Source organism: Nasonia vitripennis, assembly GCF_009193385.2.
Source record: "Nasonia vitripennis strain AsymCx chromosome 2 unlocalized genomic scaffold, Nvit_psr_1.1 chr2_random0008, whole genome shotgun sequence".
Lineage (NCBI taxonomy): Eukaryota > Metazoa > Arthropoda > Insecta > Hymenoptera > Pteromalidae > Nasonia > Nasonia vitripennis.
The window spans coordinates 121,926-147,355 of NW_022279615.1; the positions used below are offsets into that span (position 1 = coordinate 121,926).

General features: G+C 34.3%; 1 protein-coding gene and 2 long non-coding RNA genes across 17 annotated transcripts in view; 1 reads left to right on the forward strand and 2 right to left on the reverse strand.

Annotated features, from left to right (window-relative positions):
* LOC107981239 (zinc metalloproteinase-disintegrin-like batroxstatin-3) overlaps nucleotides 1-25,430 on the reverse strand; it is a 584,695-nt gene that overhangs the window by 104,117 nt on the left and 455,148 nt on the right. The gene's annotated exons all lie outside the window — the stretch shown is intronic.
* Nucleotides 1-25,430, forward strand: part of LOC116416510 — a 277,582-nt gene that overhangs the window by 28,122 nt on the left and 224,030 nt on the right. The gene's annotated exons all lie outside the window — the stretch shown is intronic.
* Nucleotides 13,533-14,388, reverse strand: LOC116416511. The gene is made up of 3 exons (XR_004226898.1): nucleotides 14,168-14,388; nucleotides 13,941-14,071; nucleotides 13,533-13,636 (listed from the first exon to the last, which is right to left on the reverse strand). It is a non-coding gene; the product is annotated as an uncharacterized LOC116416511 (long non-coding RNA).

The window sequence follows — 25,430 nt, forward strand, 5'->3', positions numbered from 1 at the left end:
ACATGGCAACCATTGCTATGTCAGTACCAGTAAGCTATAGACATAAAGCTGAGTTAATGCTACAATTTTTAAAAAACTCAAATAACTCATCAAGATTAACCTGGAATGATCGCGGGACAGTAACGATAGATGGAGTTACTCTTCCAAATTCAAATATCATAGATCTTATAAATGATGCTGTACGTAGTAGAAAAGGCGTGAGAGCTACAGGACGTGAACATTTCGGTTGGTTATTACTCGATGTCGGGATGCCTTTAGAATTTATCGGGAACACTGAATTATATAAAGAAGGAAAACAATTTACGCCACTATCATTACCTTATTCGAGGTCTATCAACAGTAGTCTTTTATCTAAACAAACGACTCTTCAAAACTCGCCATACACTTCTACACCTATACCTAATAGAAAATCAACTAATGGTTCAACGTCTTTGAATAATAGTTCATATACGGATGCTTCGACAATAATAAATGCAGCAATAAACAACGTGGCCTCCGACGACGATACCGTCGACAGTTCATACAGAGTACGAAGTAAAAGAGCTAGAAGAAAAATCGGTAAAAACAGTAGTGGTAGTAATATTATACAAGCAGGTGGTTGGTTAAAATTTCCTATATAATTTGTAATTTGTAAAATAAATAAATATGGATGAAGCTAATCAGTTTTTAAATACAATTTATTATAACCCAAAAGATGAAGCAGGCTACGCAGGAGCCTATCGCCTTGTCGATAAAATCAAGAATAAAGCAGATAAAAATAATATTTACAAGTGGTTAAGAGCCCAAGATGCTTATACATTGCATAAACCAGTACACCGAAAATTTCAAAGACTTCATTATAATGTACCGACTAGAGATTCTGTGTGGGAGGGTGATCTTATAGAGCTTACACCATTAAAAACTTATAACGATGATTTTTCATATTTACTAGTGGTTATCGACGTACTAAGTAAATATGTCTTTGTCGAACCTATTAAAGACAAAACTTGTTTAACCGTTACAGAGGCGTTTAAAAAAATTCTTTCGAGAAGTAATGATAGAACGCCTATAATATTTCAAACTGATAAAGGTGGTGAGTTTTTAGGCCTTAAAATGCAAACTTTCTTAAAATCAAAAAATATAACTCACCAGGTAACTAGAAATCCAGACATTAAAGCAGCTATTGTTGAAAGATTTAATCGTACTTTAAAAGAACGGATGTGGCGTTATTTTACACATAAAAACACAAAACGTTACATTGATATTCTGCAAGATCTAGTTTATGGTTACAATAATTCTAGACATTCTACAATTAAAATGGCGCCAGCAGTTGTTACTATATATAATGCCCAACAGGCTAAGCGTAACATGGATCTCAGGTATAAAACACAGGAGACAAAACCCAAGTACTCAGTTGGTGACATAGTGCGTATAAGCAAAACAAAAGGTACCTTCGAGAAAGGTTATGAGGCTAACTGGTCAGAGGAAGTTTTTAAAATTATCAAAGTATTAAAACATAGAAAACCATCGGTTTACGAGCTCGAGGATTTAAATGGTGAGTTCATAGACGGTATATTTTATGAGGAAGAACTCGCAGTCATAGAAAAAGATTTAACCAACACAGAATACAAAATAGATAAAATTATCAAATCAAGTGGTGAAGGTAAAAAGAAAAAATATTTTGTTAGCTGGGTTGGCTACCCTAGTAAATTTAATTCTTGGATACCTGCTAAAGATATAAAAAAATCTAAACAAAATGAAGAAAAACCAGTTTTATATGAATTTACCTAGTTATAGTAGTATGAAAGTATATCCAGAGAACACCACTGCCTGTTATGTCACGAAGCTACCTCAAGAAATCAATTTGCACGGCTCGTGGGAAGTAGGAATTTCTGAAATACACTTCCCGCGCTCATTTTTACATTTAAGAAAAGAAGATAGAGATATAACAATGTTTTCAACTATATCACCTTTATATAGAGATATATACGGCAACCAACCGGTTCATAACCTAGAAGTAACCGATCTATTCCCTATGGCGTTTATAATAATTTTATAGAATTTTTAGAGCATTTAAATGAAATTCTATTAATAAACAATTCACATATGATATTTAGATTTTCAATTGAACATAACAATACCTACGTTTTTGCCGAACGCACATGCAGTGATGAGCTCTGCAATTTTGAACATTCAGTGCAGATGAGTCGTGCTGCATTAGATATACTAGGCTTTGCTGATGTTTCTTAACGTATAAAAGTAGACAGTAATCCTGCTATAGCAACTCGGGATCTGGTTATAAAAGTAGACAACAGCGGCGTAAACGCCAGTCGAAAGTTAACCAGCGTAGAAAGCACACTACACGTAAAGCAAAGACGAGGAAAACAAAGAAAGTCAGTCAAAAATCAAGCAAGAAAAGAAAGACACGGAATATTAACAAGAAAAAGCGTTCAGTACGTGATATTTTTGGTCCCGCTTAAGAAAAATGGCTTTTCTTCACGCTCACTCTTGCGAGTGTACAAAATCCGAACTTGATTTATTCACTCTACCGCCTACTCAGACGTCTATAGAAGGTATTCAATGGATTGAGTATAAACCTGTGACTAGTATTTCTGAAGATTCATATTTAGAATTTCTTATTCCTGGAAACTCAGATGATTATATTGATTTGGCTCATACTAAGATAAATCTCAGTGTACGTCTTGAAAAAGGAGATTCACCCATAGAAGATAAGATTTTAGTTGCTCCTGTTAACAACTTCCTGCATAGTATTTTTAACCAAGTGGACGTATTTTTTAATCAAAAAGCAGTTTCACCTCCGAGTAACGCTTACGCTTATCGTGCATACATAGAAACATTACTTAATTATTCAGAAGAAGCTAAAAAATCCCATTTGACGTGTGCTCTATGGTGTAATGATACACCTGGCCATATGGATGCAGCTCTACAGACACCTAGCAGTGATGGAAAAACAGTTTTTTCCACTAATTTAGGGGCTTGTGCTCGTCGTGACTACACTAAAGGTGGTAAAACTATTGATTTACTGGGCCATTTACACGCTGATGTTTTCAATCAGGAGAAATTTCTCCTCAATGGAGTGGAAGTTAGAGTTCGTCTTATACGTTCCAAAGATGCTTTTTGTTTAATAAACTACGAGGCTGAAAATGTAAAAGTGAAAATTCTGGATGCTTCATTACGAATACGGCGTGCTAAGATTAATCCCGGGATTTTGCTTGCACACTCAAAAGCTTTATCTAAAGGTACAGCTAAATATCCTTTAACGCGTGTTGAAGTAAAATCCTTTACTTTACACACTGGTATAACCGGAGAAACTTTAGACAACATTATTCTCGGTCAAATACCAAAACGTATAATAATAGGCTTAGTTTCAAATAAAGCTTTTAACGGCAGTAAAAAAGAGAATCCGTTCAATTTTCAACATTTCAACTCAAACTACTTGGCAATGAGTGTAGACGGGATACAAATACCTAGTAGAGCTATACAGCCAAACTATCCAGATAGATATGTAGATGCTTATCATACATTATTTAGTGGCACGGGTATTCATTTTGCAAACGATGGAAACGATATATCGAGGACAGATTAACCCACGGTTATTGTTTATACGCGTTTGACCTCACATCTGATCCATCTGCAAATTGTAATACACACTGGAATCTGATAAAAAATGGTACCATTCGTTTAAAGGGCTAATTAATGACCACTAATTAGCCCTTTTCACTACGTAAGTTAGGCCTCCTACTGATAACAAAACTCATTACGTTGTACGGCATTAGGTATAAATTACAACTCCTTAATATGGCCAGCAGTTAGAAAGGTCTTGTGCTTCCTACTCTACACATCTACTACAGCTCGAGATTATGGATTATATAGTCGACGTTTTGGGTTTTCGTGAGAGTGCTGACAAGTTCATGATCAAAGAAGTTGCTGTTGTTTCTTTAAATAAAGAGTATATCACTCACTGGATCGCGACTGCACCCCATTCATTCTCAGACTTACCTATCAAAATACAAGTACACAATAATTGGCTTACAAGTAACGTTCACGGTATAGAGTGGTTCGAAGGAGATATTCCGTACCGTCAGCTACACGCTAATCTTAGAGAATTAGCAAGAACAGTAAGACAGATTTTTGCTCGTGGTGCTGAAGAGACAAAACTTATACAAAGTATAACTACACGCCATATAGAAAATTTAGAGGATTATAACTGTCCATCTACATATCATTTACCAAAACGAGATATTTTCTGCTGTTATCACGGATCTCTACATCACGGTACTCATAATTGTGCTTTAATTAATGCCTACAGACTTAAAGCATGGGTTAACAAGAACATTGCTCTTTTGACTGCCCTGGATGCTCACTACAGCTATTCGGCCAAGACTCGTTTATCGAACACCCGCTGATTGTACAGGAGCTAGCAGGTCTTCAACGAGTATACGTGTTAAACCATCTAGTACTCTGGATTATTATTATTCAAAACAACAGAAGAAAAATATTAAATATACAAGACCTCCAACACCTGGCCGCACATTAGAAGAACCAATATACGACGAGGTTTCGAACAGTGGCTATTATACAAACTCAGTACCGTCGCCTAAAACAAACTCTACGTATATACAAGATGAATACGAGTCAAATACGGGATGCCCTACGCTTATTAAGAATACCTTCAGCGGGTGTATTCCCTGCCGACAGGATTCCTCGGACATTGACGAGACCGACAGGATGCATATTTAATACATATATACACACACAGCCTGGATCTCATTGGGTCGCTTTATACATTGACAGACGGGGCCACGGAGTCTTTTTTGACAGCTATGGAGTACCGCCTGTTTTTCCACACCATATAAGAACAGTGTAGCGTAATACTATTTTTTATGAGTGGAATACTCTACAATTACAAAGTCTAAACTCTAAAGTATGTGGTTATTCATTAGAGAGATTTTGTAAATTATTCACTACTGATTATAGGAGAAATGATAAAATTGTAGAACGTTTTTATAACCGTCTTCGTGGTTTCACAGTCAAATTTAAAAATAGTAGTAAATATAAATATCATGTAGGTAGTGGTCATAAACGTCATTCGAAATATTGTATTCAATCATGTAAACCTAAAATATTAAAAACAATTTGTATGTAACATTCCAATTATCACTATTATAACTATTATTAAAAATAAATATTATAAAATTTTATACTACTTTTCTGAATAAATTAATGTAAAAGACATTTGCAATTGTTTAAAAATTATTTATTATTACATTTTTCCTTATTTAAAGAAACTGAACATATATCCTGCACCTATTATTTATTTAGTTTTACGTAATTATTATTGATATTTATTATTATTATTATTATTATTATTATTATTATTATTATTATTATTATTATTATTATTATTATTATATTCATATGAGCGTGTATAGACGCTCTCGAGCAGGCGCTCGCGTGCACACACATATGCCTGAATGTGGAGATGTGTGTACACATATGCATACATACGGACGTGTACACATATGTATGCATACGTACGTGCATGTACACATATGTATGCATACGTGTTAGATGGTGCAGAAATCTACCTCACCACACATAGTTAAAAGGACGCCACATGTACACGACGCATTGACAGCTGCTGAAGGGAGGGGGTAACTCCCACAGACGCTACAGCCACGCTATATCGCTGGCTAGAGGGGAGAGGTACACAAACTAACCACTCTGTCCACCATCTTGGACCTAACCTTGTACGAGCGTCAGCTGTTCCCTACAACGGCGGCCATCTTTGTCCCCATCCTTGTACGCCGACTGAAGCTCTTACCTCCCCTCTTTGGCCGCCATCTTGTCCCTATCCTTGCACATATACTACTGTTGTGGCGCGTAAAGCAAAGTTATTGTATCCGGCGACTGTACCACGACACCGTGAATATATCTTATTTTATATATATATATATATATATAATTATAGTAAATACACAAACAGTTTGTATCTTTGCTTTTACGCCATCGGCTTTCGTAAACTAGTTAATGTTAGTAATATTAAACTTTTGGATCAAATTATACGAAAAATAATTGAAATCATGTAAGCGGATAAACTGTTAATTCGTTAATTCGAACCCCTTTTGTTTTTGAATATAAAGAATAACTCCATAGTTTGACAGCAGGTACAAACACATAATTGATCCAGTGTGAATTCATGCGCAGGCAGCTAGAGTTAAAATTTACTTTAAGAGTTCCAATAAAATATTAAAGAATTATTTCATAAGTATTTCAAGAAATGTTCCATTGGAATATTTCCGAAATAATTACATGATAGTTTGCGAGACATATGTATGGAATAATCCTGAAATATTTCAAGAAATATCCAAAATTTATTTGAAAAGTTCCAATAAAATATTAAAGAATTATCTCATAAATATTTCAAGAAATATTCTATTGGAATATTGCAGACATAATCATATAAAAGATTGCGAGACATGTGTATGGAATAATTCTGAAATCTTTCAAGAAATATCCAAAATTTATTTGAAAAGTTCCAATAAAATATTAAAGAATTATTTCATAAATATTTTAAGAAATATTCCATTGTAATACTGAAGAAATAATTATGTAAAAGTTTACAAGATATCTATGGAATATTTCATAAATTTTTTTATAAATGTTTAAAAAATCGTTACAAAAGTTCCAAAGAAATGTTTAAAAGAGATTCCAAAAATCTTCCGAAAAATATTTCAGTGTATTATTAAGTAAATAATTCTGAGCAATATTTTATGAAATATTTATGTAAGATTTCCTAAAGAACATATTGAAATATTTAAAAAGGAATTTCATAGATTCCAACAAAATATTTATGGAATATTTCTGAAATATTTCACGAAATATTTCCATTGAGTCGGTTGATAGCTCTTCTATGGAATATTACTGGAAGGTTTCAGATATATTCCGTGGATATATTTCACTGAAATATTTCGAAATATTTCATTGAAATCTTTCATGCTGTGTGGGACGTGCCAATGAATTGGCAGCGGTTTTTTTTTTGTGTGCAGACTTGATTTATTCGTAGGAGTTTTATCATATTACTAATTTATTCAATAAGGTTTTCGGTTTATGAATTTTATTAGATTTCTCCTATCGTCGCACAATGGGAAATTGTGGTATATTTATGGACAAAACTCTTGTTACAAGAGAATTCTTAACATTATAGTGACAATTTTTTAGAAATTTCAATATTTTGCGACCGCTAAATATGACCTATCACTTAGAGCCAAAACACGTAAATCACGCTTTTTCAAATATGCGTATATTTTCAGATAAAACACGGAGACAGCGAAATTTTTGACGAATTGTAAAGAGTTTTTTGCTAGAAATACTCGAAAATAGTTTAATTTTACGTAGGAATTACGGAAATTTCGATTTCTTGAACCATAAGCGATGACAAGTCATTTTATGCCAAATCACACACGAACCCTATATTTTCGACAAAAAGCTTTGGAATCCATAATTTTCATGCAATACTTGCAATCATTTTTTATTATACGTAAGAATTGCGGAAATTTCGATGTTCTTACATCATATTCCTTGAACCATTTGAAAGTGTTTTGGCTCCATGTGATACGTCATTTTTGGCGGTCGCAAGATATTGAAATTTCCGCATTTCCTACGTGAAGTTTTTAAAGTATTTTTAAGTATTTTTAACTATTTTTACCGAAAAATTGTTACAATTTGTTAAGAATACTCTTGTAACAAGAGTTTTGTCTATAAATAAACCAAAATTTCTCACTGTGCATCGTCTTGAGTTGACTCTTTTAATGCTTCGGTTCCAATTTTTTTTTTCTTATAGCTTTTCGACATCGAAATGCCTAATTTCCTCGACTATATTTTCTTCCCTTTTAATTCAAGGGTTTATATTCTCATTTTTTAATTTTTACTCAATTGTATTTCCTATTACATGTTATTTGGCTTCCATACACTAAAAAAAGAGCATTTCACAGTTGGGTATCGCTTTTCCACAGTTTTTTATGATGCTGCGCATCTTTCATACGTGATAGTTCGGAATGCAGTTATTAAGCGTATTATAAGCAGAAACCAGAGAAGAGTCAATATGTTTATATTGACTACGTGAATTTGAGTTTATGTTTTTAAAGAGCTGCTGCTTATATTTTTTAAATTTTGTAAATACTTATATAGACATACAGACACTTATTGGATACGCTGCAGGGTGAGGAAAAAACTACTCCCTTGGTAGAAAAAAAACTTTTTTCTCCCAATGGAGTAAATTTTTCTTGAAAAAATTACTCCCAAGGGAGTAGTTTTTTCCTCACTCTGCAGTCTATCCGATGGGTGTGTCTATATAAGTATTTTCAAAAGTTTTAAAATTGTGAACATTTTTGAAATTTCTAAAATTTTTGAAATTGTGAAAATTTTTAAAATTGTGAAAATTTCTAAAATTGTGAAAATTTTGAAAATTTTTGAAATTGTGAAAATTTCTAAAATTTTGAAAATTTTTGAAAAATTAAAAAATGAGAATATAAACCCTTGAATTAAAAAGAGTCAACTCAAGGCGATGCACAGTGAGAAATTTTGGTTTATTTATAGACAAAACTCTTGTTACAAGAGTATTCTTAACAAATTGTAACAATTTTTCGGTAAAAATTGGTATCCCAAGTGAGACTGCAGCAGCAGAATAATTCAACACATTTACAATTACAATTTTTTTTTCTAATCGCTACATTTTTTTCAACGCACAATTTACGTCGTTGACAGTAAATTGTTAGTAAAGACGTACGAAGTACAAGTCAGTAAGGAGCCAGCAACTTTGCACAAAGGGCAGGATGCGACAGCCTATAAGAAGAAAAATGTGGCTGTCTCGGGGACAGCCGATAGAAGTGAATACTGAAGTAGGTGTTATGGAATTCAATTATTTTTTAAAAATAGGTGAAAAATGAAAATATGTTTATCGTTTTTTGTATAGAAATTTATTTGGTACAAACGTTTTTTACAACTTCATTTATCTACAGCAGAATCACAGGCATCTTCGTTTTTTGACTCAATAAAAGAAACAATTGGTTTGTGGTAACTAAAATATGATATGAATGTTTTTGAATCTATCTTATATGAAAATCTTGAAAATACTGCATCTAATGTTGTGCTGTACTTAGTAGTTGATTTTTGCGAATCATTATTCATTTCTAAATGAAATTTATTTTTGAGGAACGTAATTAATGGTTATGTACTTTCGTCAGCAAAGTTAACATTGAAATCTCTTGCTAAAATCAGTGGCATTTCATGGTCATTTGTACCAAACTCCCGAGCTCCCACCTCAGTGAATGCGAGTAGTGATCTGTGATGAATTGAATTATGTCTGGAATGTTTTGATTTGGTGAAATGTAAATCGCCGACATGACACATATTTGACCATCTTTTAAAATGCAGTGAGCAGAGCATATTTCAGCTATTTCTGATGTCTGAACATCTAAGTTTATCGGTGTTCTAATTTGCAACGATATATGTTAAGTGACAATGTTGGCAGTGTCACGTACATTTTGAAAAATAGCTACTCCCCCTGTTTTATTATTTTTCCGATTAAAACGTGCTATACAATTGAAATCTGGTAAATCGATAACATCTTGATCGCTCATCCAAGTTTCGGTTGAAAGTAATATATTACTATTTTTAATGACGGAATCAGTAAGATCTAGCGCATGAGATCGAAGACTTTGGCAATTAAAAGTAACAAATGAATTCATCTTGCGAAGAGACACTATATACATCATTTCGTCGACCATGATAAAATATAAATTTGCTTGGATCATCTCCGAAGGGAGTAATGTAAAGTTCTTCTATACTCGTAACATGGGATAAAGCGACGTATACAAACTGTTAAGAATGCTTCCTTTCGTATTCGTAAACGAATTGATTAAAAGTGCCTCCCTGTGATTTATTTATTGTCATAGCTAACGTCGGAATTAATAGAAAATGATTTCTTTTGGCAAGGATGGTTTTATTATTGTTGAGAGGAATGCTACTTGTTCTTCTATCTATTGGTACAGCTTGAGGACTAATGTTATGCGTAGCAGCATAATGTGCTGCTTTTAATCTAGTTTTGCCGTTTGCCAAACCATCTGATACTTCGATATTAGTTGTAATTATATAGCATTTATTTAACACGAATATAATTTCATACGGTAAACTGCCAGTATCAATGACAGACATTTTGTGCTGCTTTTGGGTTACAAAAGTTTCTTGTTCCTTACTTTGACACCCGGTAATAATATCTCTTGCAATGGAAATAGTTTTGTTTTCTGCGCGCTGTAAAATCGAATTATTGTACTCATTGATTGAGTGATTGGTAAGGAATAAACGTATCCCATCTGGACACAATCGATTAGCATCACTTTTTTTGTAAAATCTCGCTTCTATAAGAGAAAGTTTAGCTTCGTCTAGCTAAATGCCATTTCCGACCTTAGTTAGCAAGGAAGCAAACATTGCATTTACTTGTCGCATGACTTGTGTCAGTTCATAAAATCGTAATAGGCCAAAGAATATTACAGTAATGCTCATCTGATAAAATATTGTTTTGTTCGTAAAAATTATCAAGTATCTTTTACGTGAGTGAGAGAGAGAGAGAGAGAGAGAGAGAGAGAGAGAGAGACGCGCGGCAACAGCTTGGCCAATCGAACGAACGCAGAGCTAGGTACTTGAGTTTAAAGGGTACTCTGCTGTGAAATAGTCGGTTTTCAGACTCGCAACAGACTCCTTAAGCTTGTCGGTTCCGTCGCGGCCGAGAAAGAAGACCCCCCCCCCCTAGTTCAGCCCGCAAATATGTATATACATAAATAAAAAAAAATACTATTGGATAGATCTGAATTTGCTCAGTCCACCCACGTTATTATTTTAATTTGCCCCGCCTTGGTTTTTATAGGAAAAATCAAAATAAAAAATTGAAATATTGACAACTTTGAAATACTTGTATCTCTCTAAGCGAGCATAATTATAGACTTTTAAATATGGCAAAAAATTGCGCGGGGGTTCTTCAATTTGCCCTGTAGCCAGATATCAAAAATATTCAATTATTATTATGTAAAAAATAGAAAAACGATTGCAGATTATTACTCCTTGAATTCCGACATTACAGATTTTTCGTTGCAACTGCGTCACTATTCTGCGCATGATTCGCTGTCGTGTCCAATACGAGAAAAGTTTTCAAATCCACTCACGTTTATAATAATATAATCGATTTACTTTGCACTTGTCACAATAATAATATTACTAAACCAAGCATGTCCCAATCATATGTTATGATATGTTAGTTTGATGAATCAATATAATTCTTATATCTCCGTTATTTTACAAAATAAATCGGTGAAAAACCTCTTTTGATAAACACAAAAGAGAACCCATCGATTTACTTTGTACATGTGCTATAATAATAATACTACTAAAAAAAGCATATGTCCCAATCATATGTTATGAAACTAACATAGTTTGAAAGGATTAATATAATTTAACGTCTATTATTTCGTGAAGTTAATCGGTAAGATGCCTTCTTCAATAAGCGAACAAATGAACCCATAGATTCACTTTTCTATAGATCATAATAGTAATTGTCGAGCACATATGTCGACTCTTACTCGGTATACGTTATTCACGTGAAATACACGTTAGAAGCTACCTATGAAAAATAAAGTGCTCTATGGAAAATAAATTGTTAATTTCATTACGCCAACAAATTTGTTTTTTTACTCCGTGACTTTATTTTGTATCATAATTTCCCGTTAGCTTTTCTCATTGAGACGGACTTTTCTATTTTGCTATAATATTTTACTATAATTTAGCAATATACTAGTATGTAAGCGTGTGCAAGCATAGTGAAAAAAATTAATCTGTTTTATTAATTTTGACTATTAGCGAAAAAAGTGAGTTCGAAATTGAGCAAATGTAATAAATTTCATTATTAATGGTACTAAAGTTTATTTTTGGATTGGTCTTTGTTACATGAATGCTAATATTATAAATGATAGAAAAAGTAATCGAATGAATGAATTAATGAAAAGAATCAATTAGCATATATATATATATATATATATGTGTGTGTGTATGTGTGTGTATACACACATAGGTATACTCTGATGAGGGTGTACAAGATTTAGATAATAATAACGTTATTTACAAGATAATTCGTTTATTTAATAAATGTGAACTGACAAACTTTTGTAATATACAGGCTCTCAGCTAGAACTTATACTTTAATTAACAAACTGATTTGAGTTAATTTTTTAACAATAATCTTGCTCGCACACGTAACTGTTAAACTGGTTGTGCGTTGACGCGTTGTACTGCTGAAGCGAGAGAAACTCGGGTCGGGAGGCATGAAGTTACCGTTCTGGTACTTAGACTTTCTTGTAAGTGATATAGTGGAGGAGCATGCTGCAAATGCGCACTTCGCCTAGACATCCCTTGAACGTTTCCATTGCTGATGTTTTCGTAGTCGAAGGTAGCTGCGGTTATATTGTACTGGCAGGTCTAGCCCAAGTAGGGGCGTTCGCACTTGCAGGAAAATTCGCGCCAACGATCCGTGCAGTGGCCGTTGTTTTTGCTGGTTTGGGGCACATTGAGCCTCGTGCGGACAGCTTTTGTCGACGTTCATTATCTCAACGTGCTTAGAGTTGGTGCCCGAGTAGATCTGCAATAGCAAAATGATTTTCAGCTTTCCAATAACTTTAAATATTTAATACGTGAAAACGAATTCTGTATATGAAGGCACTTACCCATTTACCGTTGATAATTACGCATCTTCGATACAAGCAACAAAGAAAGGCGTTCATGCGTAAGTTTTCTCAGATACGTCACCGTACTCTCGATGTAAGTTGTTGAAAAGGGGGTGTATGTAGCATTGGCTCCTTCGCTCAAATTGATCGGATAGATTGTTTGCTCTTCGTTAGGCGAGAGAACAAGGTGCGTCGAGTTGATGGCCATGAAGACCTTCTGACAATTCGAGTCGTTCAATCTACTACCAATAAATACGCCGTTCCACTTGTTCAGTAGACTCGAGTGAAGATTGAGCTTGCCACCAACGAGCTGGAGCATGCATTAGATGAAAATAGGTTGGACCCCTGCCTCTAACCAGCAGCCCGTAACAGCATACTACAGTCTCATTTGACTGACATAGGAAATAGCTTCCACTTTTCTATCGACACTAATGTTTAATGGTCTCAACAAAGTATCAATGGAACGATAACTGAAAATAAAATTAAATATTTTCTGTTATTGTGCTAGTTCGTTGAATCTATTAATAAACATCAATTTCAAATTTATATAATTATTTTTCATTAAAACTCACTTGAAGATGGTAAAAAATCATAAAATTAAACATCTCCACATGGAGATTGAGCTAAATCTTCACAAAGCATCAGTCTTTTAACTAGAAGCGCTTTTTTTAAAACAGTCAGCTTCGTACCTTAATGTACGGATATTTACACTTTCCAGGTCCATATCTTTAGTTTGCGGGTAGTTATGAATAACAGAAAATCTTTGGGTCTCTGTCAAATAACACTGCTTTATCTTCATCTCTTCTGCTTGCAATGCGATTACTTAGCGATGCAGTAAAGAATGAGTCTGGCAGGAGGTCCAAAACCTTAGAAGTAAATAAAAAAATTGTTAGTATCTTTAAGAATGATTAAATATGTATATTAAAATTATAATAAAAACAAATTGATTATATAATGAAAATATGTTTTATAAATAAATTTTAAAATGTTCTTTAAACACACTTTCAGTAGGCATAAATGTATTTATTTCAAAATTCAGTACGGTAAGTAGGGAATTTTTTCGGAACCCTTTTCTATACTAAGTATGCGTATTTACTTGCATACTAGCTTAACAAAATATTCCCTTACAACAATATTAATAAGTAAATTGAGTCTACCTTACAAATTTACCTTATACAGACTAAATTTTTTTTAGTTTTTTAGTGTGAACTCAAAAAGTCCTCCTGAAGCCAACGTCAAAAGATGACAATGATGGTTCCTTACGTAGAAAATTGTTGTTTCGTAATCACGTAGGGAGATCTCTGAAAAATAATGCAAATTATATTAATATGTCAATATGCTCTTATAACAAATTTCCTATCTATTCTTTCATATGTCGGAAATTCTGTTAGAAATACCGTAAGTATTGAACTAAAATACTATCCACTCATCAAAATTTTCTACGATTTTGACATATTATTAACAATTACTTGAAATGTTGAAATGACTTTGTGTTAAGTTAAAAGCACTTATCGAAAAATTCGTATATACTACAGTTTGACTAGTTTGAGATTATGTTTCACTGTATCGTTATTTTGTGGCGCCACCCATTAGCTATAACAAGTAACATCAAGATTCAAAAATCTTTCGATTAATCGATCGAGATGTAGGTATATTGCAAGTTCAAATTCGTACTAATATCGAATTTATAGAAAAACAAAAGACAAACAAATTATTTTAATACTTGTTATTCAGGACTAGGTTATTGCAGCACATGTTCTAAAATATGTAAAAAGTATAGATAATGCACTAAAATGGTTGGTCAAAAACCTGCAATTTTTTCTGAAAAGATATTAGATAAACTAAAAAAATTTGAAATTTATGAGAACAATGAATTGATTGCTCGGAAAGATAAATTGTGGAAGGAAGTGTGTGCGAGTTTAAATGATTTGATTAACCCTGTTAATTTATATAATTTTGTTCGTCAAGATAGGCACAATATCCTGACTTATTATAAAATACACAAGGGGTTAAGAGAATAGATTATTGACAAAAATGATCATGAAATAGATGATTTAGATTTATCAAATATTGATGAAGATGTACAAGTTACACCAAGAAAACGAAAAATTAGTAGTAAAGAAGATAGGGACTATAATGACTGTAGTGGTACAGATGAAGTTGAAGTTCCGAAAAATAAAAAGAAGCTGATAAATAAGTGTAATAAAAACAAAATAACATTTGATATCGTAGTACCAAGTGATGAATGGTGTACAATACGTCCAATCGAAAAAGTTTATGTAAGTGGGCGCTAAGCTGAATCGCTACAAGAAGGTTGGACTGATACTGTTAGAAAATTAATATGGGATTGTAAAAAATTACCATGTGCTTATAGCTTTGATCGACACACTGTAGGTGATAATGTGAATCACAGATTAATCTTGTATGTGATAAGCCTGTATTAGATGAGCCTGTAACGTTTACTGTCAGCACCATAAATGCAAGGGCAATACCTCATTCAAAAAAAAAATCGTTTGCAAAAATCAGCAAAAACCAAAGTAGAAAAAGAAGTTATACATACACTATCTAAGCAATGGAGGAGGGATAAGGCTCGATCATAAATGAATGATCCTGAACCAGCACATTTGTACAAATTGTCTCAGCTTAGATAGAGGTATAAAACGTGGAATAAATTTATTTGATTCACTGACTGAAATAAAAAACAGTTGTAAAAAAACATTTAATAAATTTATTAGAGAGATTGGATACGATAAGTTTCATTTTATGTACTGGTCACCACAGCAAATCAGTATCAATAATGATATCTTAAATAAATTGGATAATCCAGTATCGTTGTATGCTACAGCATCGATAACACTAAAAGTTGTGGAGATTCAAGTGACGTTTATCTTTCAGTTATGGTCACGCACATCAATAACATGATTGTGCCTCTGACGCAAGCTATGTCTGAGAAGAATGATACTTGTTGCTACACATATTGGCTAGAGACTTGGATACAATCTGGGGCACACAAACCCAGAATAATAACAACTGATATGGGTAAAGCAATACAGATAGGTGCTTGCTTGGCATTTAACTCAATGACTTTTGATGCGTACAATGATCTATGTCTAGAAATTGTACTTGGTAAAATAACATCTGTGGATATTCCAACACAGATGAGAACCGACATAGCTCATGTAGAACACGCAGTAACCAGATGGCCTTGCTTCTCAACTGCAAATTCAAAAGTAAAATTATTGTATATAAAGTCTGTTGGATTTATGACTACTATAGAACATTTAGAACAGTTTGTAGAATGCTTGCAATGTGTTTTTATTGTTGCGTACAGTAAAGTGAATAATGAAAGTTGCCAAAAAGCTATCAATTATCTAGTTGCAAGGATAGAGAGTTTCAACTTAGACGCAAATATTTCAAAAATATATCAACTGAAGGACAATGTATATGATGCAACAGCCTTAACAGAGGAATATCCGCATCAGAAATGTAAACTAACTTACATTTTTATTGAAAACATCAAGAAAGATGTATTAACCGTAGTTAATAAGGAAAAAGATTCTGTTGGAACTCAGAGTAACGACTATCACTTGCCAGATTTTGCCAACAGATTTGTTAATTTATGTAAAAAGTTTGTATGTTGGTCAAGTGTAATGAACAAATATTTTAATAATCCTGATGCTGTAGCGACTTCAGCTCGATCCGAAGCATATTTTGGAGAGTTAAAACTTGCCTTAGAAAATATTATGCGAGAGGACAAACTCTTTGTCATGCATGCAAGAAATATTGATGCTGACATGAAATTACCCGAGTCGCTTTAAATAATTTGAAAAACGATCAATGTGTTACAAGGGAGCCCAGAGTAAACAGTATTGCTGAACATTTGCATGCTGTGGAAAGATGGAAGAACAAATATTCAAAGATGGAACATGAAGATTTTTTAAATAATTTCACTATTGTGTGAGAAAATAATGAAACGGATAATTGCTTTGACAATAAAACAGTTGAACCATTCCAAGAAGAGATTTTACAAGAAGTGGTTGTACGAGAAGAGATTATACAAGAAGAGATTATATACACCTCTAAGTATGCATACTTCTGATCAAAAAGATGTCAAAGAAGATATTTCGCCACGAGACCATGACTACACACATTTTAGAAATGGCATGGAACTACACTCTTCATCATTACAGAGTAATGAAAAATGCACAGCACAAGATTTGCTTGGCAATCAAAGCATTTCCAATCCAACAAAAAAAATCCAAGAAAAATAACGAGGAATTCATGTTCGCCCAGATAAAGAAATCCGCCTGCGTCTGCAGCGACCAGATTCAAAAGGAACAAAAGATAAAAAAAAAACATTCAAAATGGAAACAAACAGCCAGAAAAAGCTATGAAAGGAAAAAAGTTATCGTTTAGAAATACCTGTGGCTTTGATTCAATTACAGAAATCCTGAGTATTGCTTGCTGTAATATCACAGATTTCAGAAATTTTATTGAAAATAGTGTACATGATCAAAAAGCTAAAAAATATTTATGCTATGCGAGTACGGTAATAAAGCACTCAATCTCAGGAACAAATACTGTATTGTATACTAACCGTGCCCATTTGTTATACTCATTATTTAATGTTGTAGTTGACACTAGTGTCATAAACTATGAGGTTAACGTAACTTGCTTGTTTGAATTATTCATGAATCCATATGATTGTACAATGCTAGTGAGATATTGCACTCTATGTCAACACAGAGAAGAAAATAAAGTATTGATTATTCGACTACCAGATTTAAAAATTGTCACACCAATATAGAAACTTTGAACAAGAAATAAATAATTATTTCAGTGATAAAAGTTTTGTTTGCATAAATTGCAGGGATATAAGTGTTTTGGGTCAATACACATTAGGACCGTATATATGGATTGATGCAGATGAGGCATACAGAGCATCAACTTATGCAAATAGACTGAAAATCGATGCAGCAAATATGAAATCAACATTAGACCAAGTACCCACACGAATCACTGTTAAAGAAGAATCATTTACTTTATGTAAATTATACATATATTGTTAAAAAATAAGTAAAAACCTTATAACTTATTCCTAGCGTGGAATTATTTTCCAAATAGCAGCTCCAAAATAATCGCTCCATAAGTAGCGGTTTCGTTGTCATCAGTCATCACAGAACTAAAATTGTAGGTTAGGTTAAAAATCTAATCTATTGCTGCATGCCTTGTTATATGAAATTTTCAACTGTAGAGGGCGATATGTGTTCCATATTTTTATAATAAGTGAATATTTGAATTTTATAACATTTTAGATAATAATGTAATTCAAAATTAAATAGATATAATAAATTTCTTTTATGAAGATTTAAAAAAAAGTAATATTTAATGAAAGATCAACATTATAAAATTATATAAGAGTTGTATGGTCTTAATGTTATGAAAGCCAATATTTATTCAATAAAAATTATATTGGATAATAATAGGGTTTGAATTTTTTATATTAATACTTAATCCTTATCCCAGAAATTTGTAGCGTACAATCAGCATCCATATTGATCTCATAAATTAATAATAATCATTTGACAGCATACTGTATATCTGTTTCACTTATTGATTCGGCTAAGCACTGCAAAGTAAATATGTGTAAACCATCGGTCAATGTGAAAAATAAGTTTATTCCAAATCTACATAAAAATATAAAATTAACTACCTTTATAGAATATACATTCTAAATCATCGAAGAATTCGAATCCACGAAGCTCACTTCGAAAATTTATTTTGTGCATATCAAACAAAGCTTTTATTTCTTTTTTTTTCTCGAATTTGACATCTATATGGCATCATGAGATCTAGTAATGAGTAGTGATATTCCTTGAAATCATCTTGGAACATTCTTTTTATAATAGAAGTTTTACCCTTATGAAAAGTCGTTGTTTCTGGTATTACGTGCTCCATATTAGTCAATATGATCCCTGAAACTTCTTTATCGTTTACACATTTTTCAATGCTTATAGTTGAACAGTTTTAAAGTAATTTTTTCAATTCATCACAAATTTCTTGTCGATTGAAAGACAGTACATTTATCAAGTACTGCATCATCCACTGCTCACATTGCTCATCTTGAATATTACAAATATTCCCGATAATTCTTCTTCGTATATTGTAAGGAATCTTATAAGTATGATCCTTGATAAATTGAGTTATTTCCATTCTCACATTGGCAATTATCATTGCTGAAACAAGCTTTTCTTTATATGCTAACCATAGTATTAATTTTGGTGCATTAAATATACACATTAAATTATATACAACAGCTGCGTTTTTGTATGAAAAAATTATGTCAGTTAAACGAATAATTTGAAGAATAATTTAGATACCTGAAATATCTTTGGTGATAATATCTAAATATTGCTGCAAAAAATCCAAAACTTTGTCTTGGTACTGTTTTCTATGACCGTGCTTGGGAAAAATTTCGACACATAACTCTTTGACATCTTCAACAGAAATGTTGATGTTGTCAATACACATTTGATTTGATCGTAAATAACACAGCCCCACAATAAAAAAAAAAATTGTAAGTCCCAAAAACTTGACCACGGTACTTAGGGGTCAAATTATCAAAATACATTAAGAAAAGACTAAACCATGGTATCTTGGGGTTTTTGGGATCGCTGAATCAGAATCCAGGGTCATTTTAACCCCATCAGATCTTAAGTCAAGGTCAAATAGGGGTGAAATTATCGAAATACATGAAAAATACACTAAAACCATGATATTTTGGGATTTTTTCGGGCGCTGAATCCGAATCCGGGCTTATTACAACCCTATCAGGTCATGGTCAAGGTCAGTTGAAGGTCAAATCATAAAGATTCATAAAAAGTAAAATCAAACCATGACATTTAGGGGTTTTTGGGGTCGCTGAATCCGAATCCAGGGTCAGTATAGTCCCATAAGGTTATATTTATGTTCAGTTCAAGGTTAGTTCAAGGTCATGGACGTAAAGAGAGTGAAAAAAATAGTTATAAACTGAAACAATGCAAACGGTAATGTAAACCATAAAGCAAAGAACAATATATATGCAAGTACAATCGTATCCTTTAAAACTATATCATAGTTTGCTGCTCCTTCATTTACTTTAAATTTGTTAGAAGTATATGCAATTCAATAAAATACCCGTAAAAATATTAAGCCTATTTTTTATGGTACTCTTTTTTATGGTAACGAACTATTTTATTGTCAAATGATCTACGAAGTGGATTACGCTTCCGCTTCTCCGATGTTGATCTTCCTGCTTCCTGATCTCCCTGCTCTTTGCTGGAATCACCTAGGTTTTCTGAAAACTCATCAACATGCGAATATAAAAAGTGTAATTTTAGATTCATTAGGCAGTCTTGATTTTTGTAACTATTTACTAAATTTAAAACTATTTGTTCGTAATTTGGGCTCTTATAATTTTTAATTACGTCCTCTAAACATAACCATGCTTCTCTCTCTGTATGATTCATTTTCGTAACAAAAATTTCATCATTTATCATCTTACGAATCTGAGGGCCATCGAAAATTCCTTCATTTACTTTAGCATCACTTAATTTGGGAAACTGATTTCGCAGATACTTAAAGCAGCTACCATCTTTGTCTAAAGATTTTACCCATTGTTTCATAAGTCCCAATTTAATGTGCAGAGGTGGTATAAGAATTTTTGATGGATCAACAAGTGGCTTTTCTTTTATATTCTTAGAACCCGGTTCGAACTTTTTTCTAAGGGGCCAGACACTCTTTATGTAATGATTCTTTCTATCCCTACTATCCCATTCACATAAATAGCAAGGATATTTTGTGAATCCCGATTGTTGCCCCAGAAATATTGTTATGATTTTAAGATCCCCACATATTTGCCATTTCTGATCATTGTATTTTATTCGGTCTAATATTACTTTCATGTTACAGTACTCTTCATTCAGTATTACCGAATATCCTATGGGAATGGCTGCATAAACATTTGTATTATGTAACAGAACGGCTTTTAAACTTCTCGTCGACAAATCGATGAACAATCTCCACTCGTTGGGGTTGTAACATCCATGTTTAAAGCAATTCATCAACCCAACTACATCTTTGCAGTAAACTAAGGAAAACTCTTCATCTTTAGCGAAATAATCACGATATTTCTTATCTCTGTCTCGGTAGTAAGAAACTTGAATTTTTCCAGCTTCATTAGTATTTTCTTTTAGCCATGAAGCCAAGTACTCCGCCCCATCCTTTGGTAGGCCCAAATCGCGTATGAGATCATTCACTTTTACTTGTGTAAGTGGACCTTTCTCCTTCTTAGCATTATAGGGGATGTATTCCTCGTCACTTGTATCACTTGTACTAGCAACGTCATTGTCTTCATCAGACGATTTTTCTTCTTCCACAATAACATCTCCTTCCTCCATTTCTTCTTCTATCATTTCATCTTTATCATGTCTTTCTAAATTTTCCTCAAGATCCATACTTCCACTTATGTACCTACCCAGTGGATCTTCTCTTTTATCAATTGACGATTCATATATAGGTTTCGTGACACTTTCAACGTTAGCGTAATTAATGTAATTAATTGATTTTACTATTAACTCCATGCAAATTCGTATTACAAAAATAACGTCTTCTTTTAATAAAGTCTTCTTTCCTTAAAGTTTCCTTCCATATCGTAGGCACTATCATTTTTACTTCAGTTTTACCATTTATGCCTTTCTGTAGCATTTTCCTACATATTCCGCATGTAATTTTAGGAACCCAATCAAATTCGTCAATTTTCATGTCTAAGTCAAACATGTTCTTGTACTGCTCTTTAATATTTTGATTGATTTTTCTTCTATTTTTTGGGGTCTCATACTTGCCACAAATATAACAAAAACTATCCCGTTTTGCTATAAGGCATTCTTGGTCACCAGACCTCAAGTGATAAATTCTTGTAGTATTATACTCTTCGAAAGCCAAGTTTCCCACTAACAAAGAGCTGCGGTCGCTCGATGACGACGCCTGCGGGCCCGCTTGCTCACCCTGACCAGCCGCCGATACTGGGGTTCCGAATCCCTGCATCGTAATTTTTTGCTGTTTGTCTGCCATGACGGCTGTAAAGCCTTCACCCAGGGGTTTAGCCGACCGAAAAAAAGAATCGGTCGTTTCCCACCGTCACCACGTGGAGGCACCCTAGGGGCAAACAAACAGCATATTCATATCCGTTCGTATCAAGTAGGAAATACAAGTGATACAAGTGAGATGAAGATTACTGTAACATGACTTTGGAAACCTTTTGGGAAAGAAGACCTTAACACAAACCCAAGATAGTCAACATCAATCGTCTTGGGACTTACACTGAGAGAGACACCCGATAATGAAGACTGCCTAATGAATCTAAAATTACACTTTTTATATTCGCATGTTGATGAGATTCCAGAAAACCTAGGTGATTACAGCGAAGAGCAGGGAGAGAGATTTCACCAAGATATCAAGGAAATGGAGCGCAGGTACCAAGGAAGATGGGACGTAAATATGTTAGCAGATTACTGTTGGTCGTTAAAAAGAGATCTACCATCAACATCGGAGAAGCGGAAGCGTAATCCACTTCGTAGATCATTTGCCAATAAAATAGTTCGTTACCATAAAAAAGAGTAATGGGCTTAATATTTTTACGGGTATTTTATTGAATTACATATACTTCTAACAAATTTAAAGTAAATGAAGGAGCAGCAAACTATGGTATAGTTTTAAAGGATACGATTGTACTTGCATATATATTGTTCTTTGCTTTATGGTTTACATTACCTTTTGCATTGTTTCAGTTTATAACTATTTTTTTCACTCTCTTTACGTCCATGACCTTGAACTAACCTTCAACTGACCATAAATATAACCTTATGGGACTATACTGACCTTGGATTCGAATTCAGCGACCCCAAAAACCCCTAAATGTCATGGTTTGATTTTACTTTTTATGAATCTTTATGATTTGACCTTCAACTGACCTTGACCATGACCTGATAGGGTTGTAATAAGCCCGGATTCGGATTCAGCGCCCGAAAAAATCCCAAGATACCATGGTTTTAGTGTATTTTTCATGTATTTCGATAATTTGACCTTCAACTGACCTTGAGAAAGTTCTGATGGGGTTAAAATGACCCTGGATTCGGATTCAGCGATCCCAAAAACATATAAGTACCGTGGTCAAGTTTTTGGGACTTACAATTTTTTTTATTGTGGGGCTGTGTAATTTATCAACTTTTTGTACAAACAACTCTCCCACTCTATTCCACGTCTACGTTTGTACACACTATCCAACCTTTTTTAAATTTTGTTCAATGATTAACTTTATTTTTATTTCTGGCTTTTATTATATTGCAATAAACACCTGTTGTACTAATCAAGGAGTCTATAGAAGTTGCAAAATGAGGTTAGGTATATGTCAACATCATATGTATCGCGTTTCGATCTATCGATATAAATTTAACTTAAAAATACAAATAAAAATAAATACAGCTAAATCTCATGTGGATAATAACTATATAAGGTTTACTGTTCGATTATGCTTCAGTGTCTCAGTGACGTGTTGAAATGTCGGAATTCACTAATTAATAAACTCCAATCGTGTTTCTAAATTTTAAATAATAATAATTGAATATTTTTGACATTTGGCTGCAAGGCAAATTGAAGTAGCCCCTGAGCAATTGTTTGCCATATTTAAAAGTCTGTTATTATGCTCGCTTAGAGAGAGTATGTTGTAAATTTTTTATTTTGATTTTTCCTATAAAAACCAAGGCGAGGAAAATTAAAATAATAACGTAGATGGACTGAGCAAATTCAGATCTATCCAATAGTATTTTTTTTATTTATGTATATACATATTTGCGGGCTGGACTGGGAGGGGCGGGGTCTTCTTTCTCGGCCGCGACGGAACCGACAAGCTTAAGGAGTCTGTTGCGAGTCTGAAAACCGACTATTTCACAGCAGAGTACCCTTTAAACTCAAGTCCCTAGCTCTGCGTTCGTTTGATTGGCCAAGCTGTTGCCGCGCGTCTCTCTCTCTCTCTCTCTCTCTCTCTCTCTCTCTCTCTCTCACTCTCTCTCACTCACGTAAAAGATACTTGATAATTTTTACGAACAAAACAATATTTTATCAGATGAGCATTACTGTAATATTCTTCGGCCTATTACGATTTTATGAACTGACACAAGTCATGCGACAAGTAAATGCAATGTTTACTTCCTTGCTAACTAAGGTCGGAAATGGCATTTAGCTAGACTTGATGGTATTCCGGCGGAAATGCTGAAAGTCGTCGCAATCCAACGACCGGAGCTGCTGCTGGAAATGTACAATCTGTGCCTGATACAGGGTCTATTCAGCTCGAGATGGAAAAGGGCAAGCTTAGTCCTTATCGAAAAACCGAAAAAAGAAGCGGACGCGGACATTTCTTATAGACCATTGAGTCTATTGGAAACGATGGGAAAGACGCAGGAAGCGCTGATTAAACTGCGAATACTTAGCGCCGTACGCGAAGCGGGAGACCTCTCTGATAAGCAGTATGGCTTTAGAAAAGGACGATCGACCATAGGGACCATCAGAGAGGCAACAGACACGGTAAAGAGGGTAGAAGAGATTAGACACGCGAAGTTAGATGTAAAAAATGCGTTCAACTCAGCAAGATGGACCGACATACATGATGCCTTAGAGTCTTTCGGTGTGCCGCAATACATATGGAAGATTATCTGAGGGATCGGGTTATAGAGTATGACACGAAGCAGGGACGTAGAAGAAGACCTATAACTGTAGGAGTAGCACAGGGTTCGATTTTAGGGCCGGACTTCTGGGGCATCTTGTATGACGGGCTTTTAAAACTCGAAATGCCGGGAGGCGTGATGCTTGTGGGATACGCAGACGACGTAGCCATGGTTATAACGGCACGTAACGTGGACATCGCGCAAGCGAAACTAAACGCGATTATGAGTAGAGTGATATGCTATGGTATAGTGCTAGAATAGCATGCTCCTACCGGACGGTAGCGGCCGAGGCATCGATGGTAATGGCGGGGGTAATCCCCGTGGATCTTCTTGCGACTGAACGCAAGCGGATCTACGAGGCTCGCTTAGCGTCGAATAGTATCTCGATCGCCGCGGAAGAAAGAGAAAAAACAATGCGCATTTGGCAGACTAGGTGGATCGAATGTCCAAAGGCTAGGTGGACTAGGATCCTTATTAAAGATGTAGGCTCGTGGGTGGACAGGAAGTGGGGGAGGTTAACTTTTACCTTACCCAGTTTCTCTCCGGTCACGGATACTTTAGGAGCTACCTGTTCGCGATGAACAGGGTGGCATCACCGGGGTGTAAGTTCTGCGGTGACGAACGGGACGACGTGAGACACACATTTTTTGACTGCCTTGAGTACTGGAGCTGACGATGGGGACGTTCACGCCCGAGACTGTAGTTGAAACGATGCTTAATCGTAAGCAGAACTGGGATGAGATAACGGCGTACGTGGAGACGGTTCTCCGCGCGAAGAACAATGACGGTTGCTTGAAAGACTAGTTGACGGCTAGAATAGCTTAAGACAGGCGACCCCCCGAAGGAATGTGAAAGCGGCTACCGGGGTGTTTTTGCGGCCTTCTGAGAGCGGGAGTTTTAG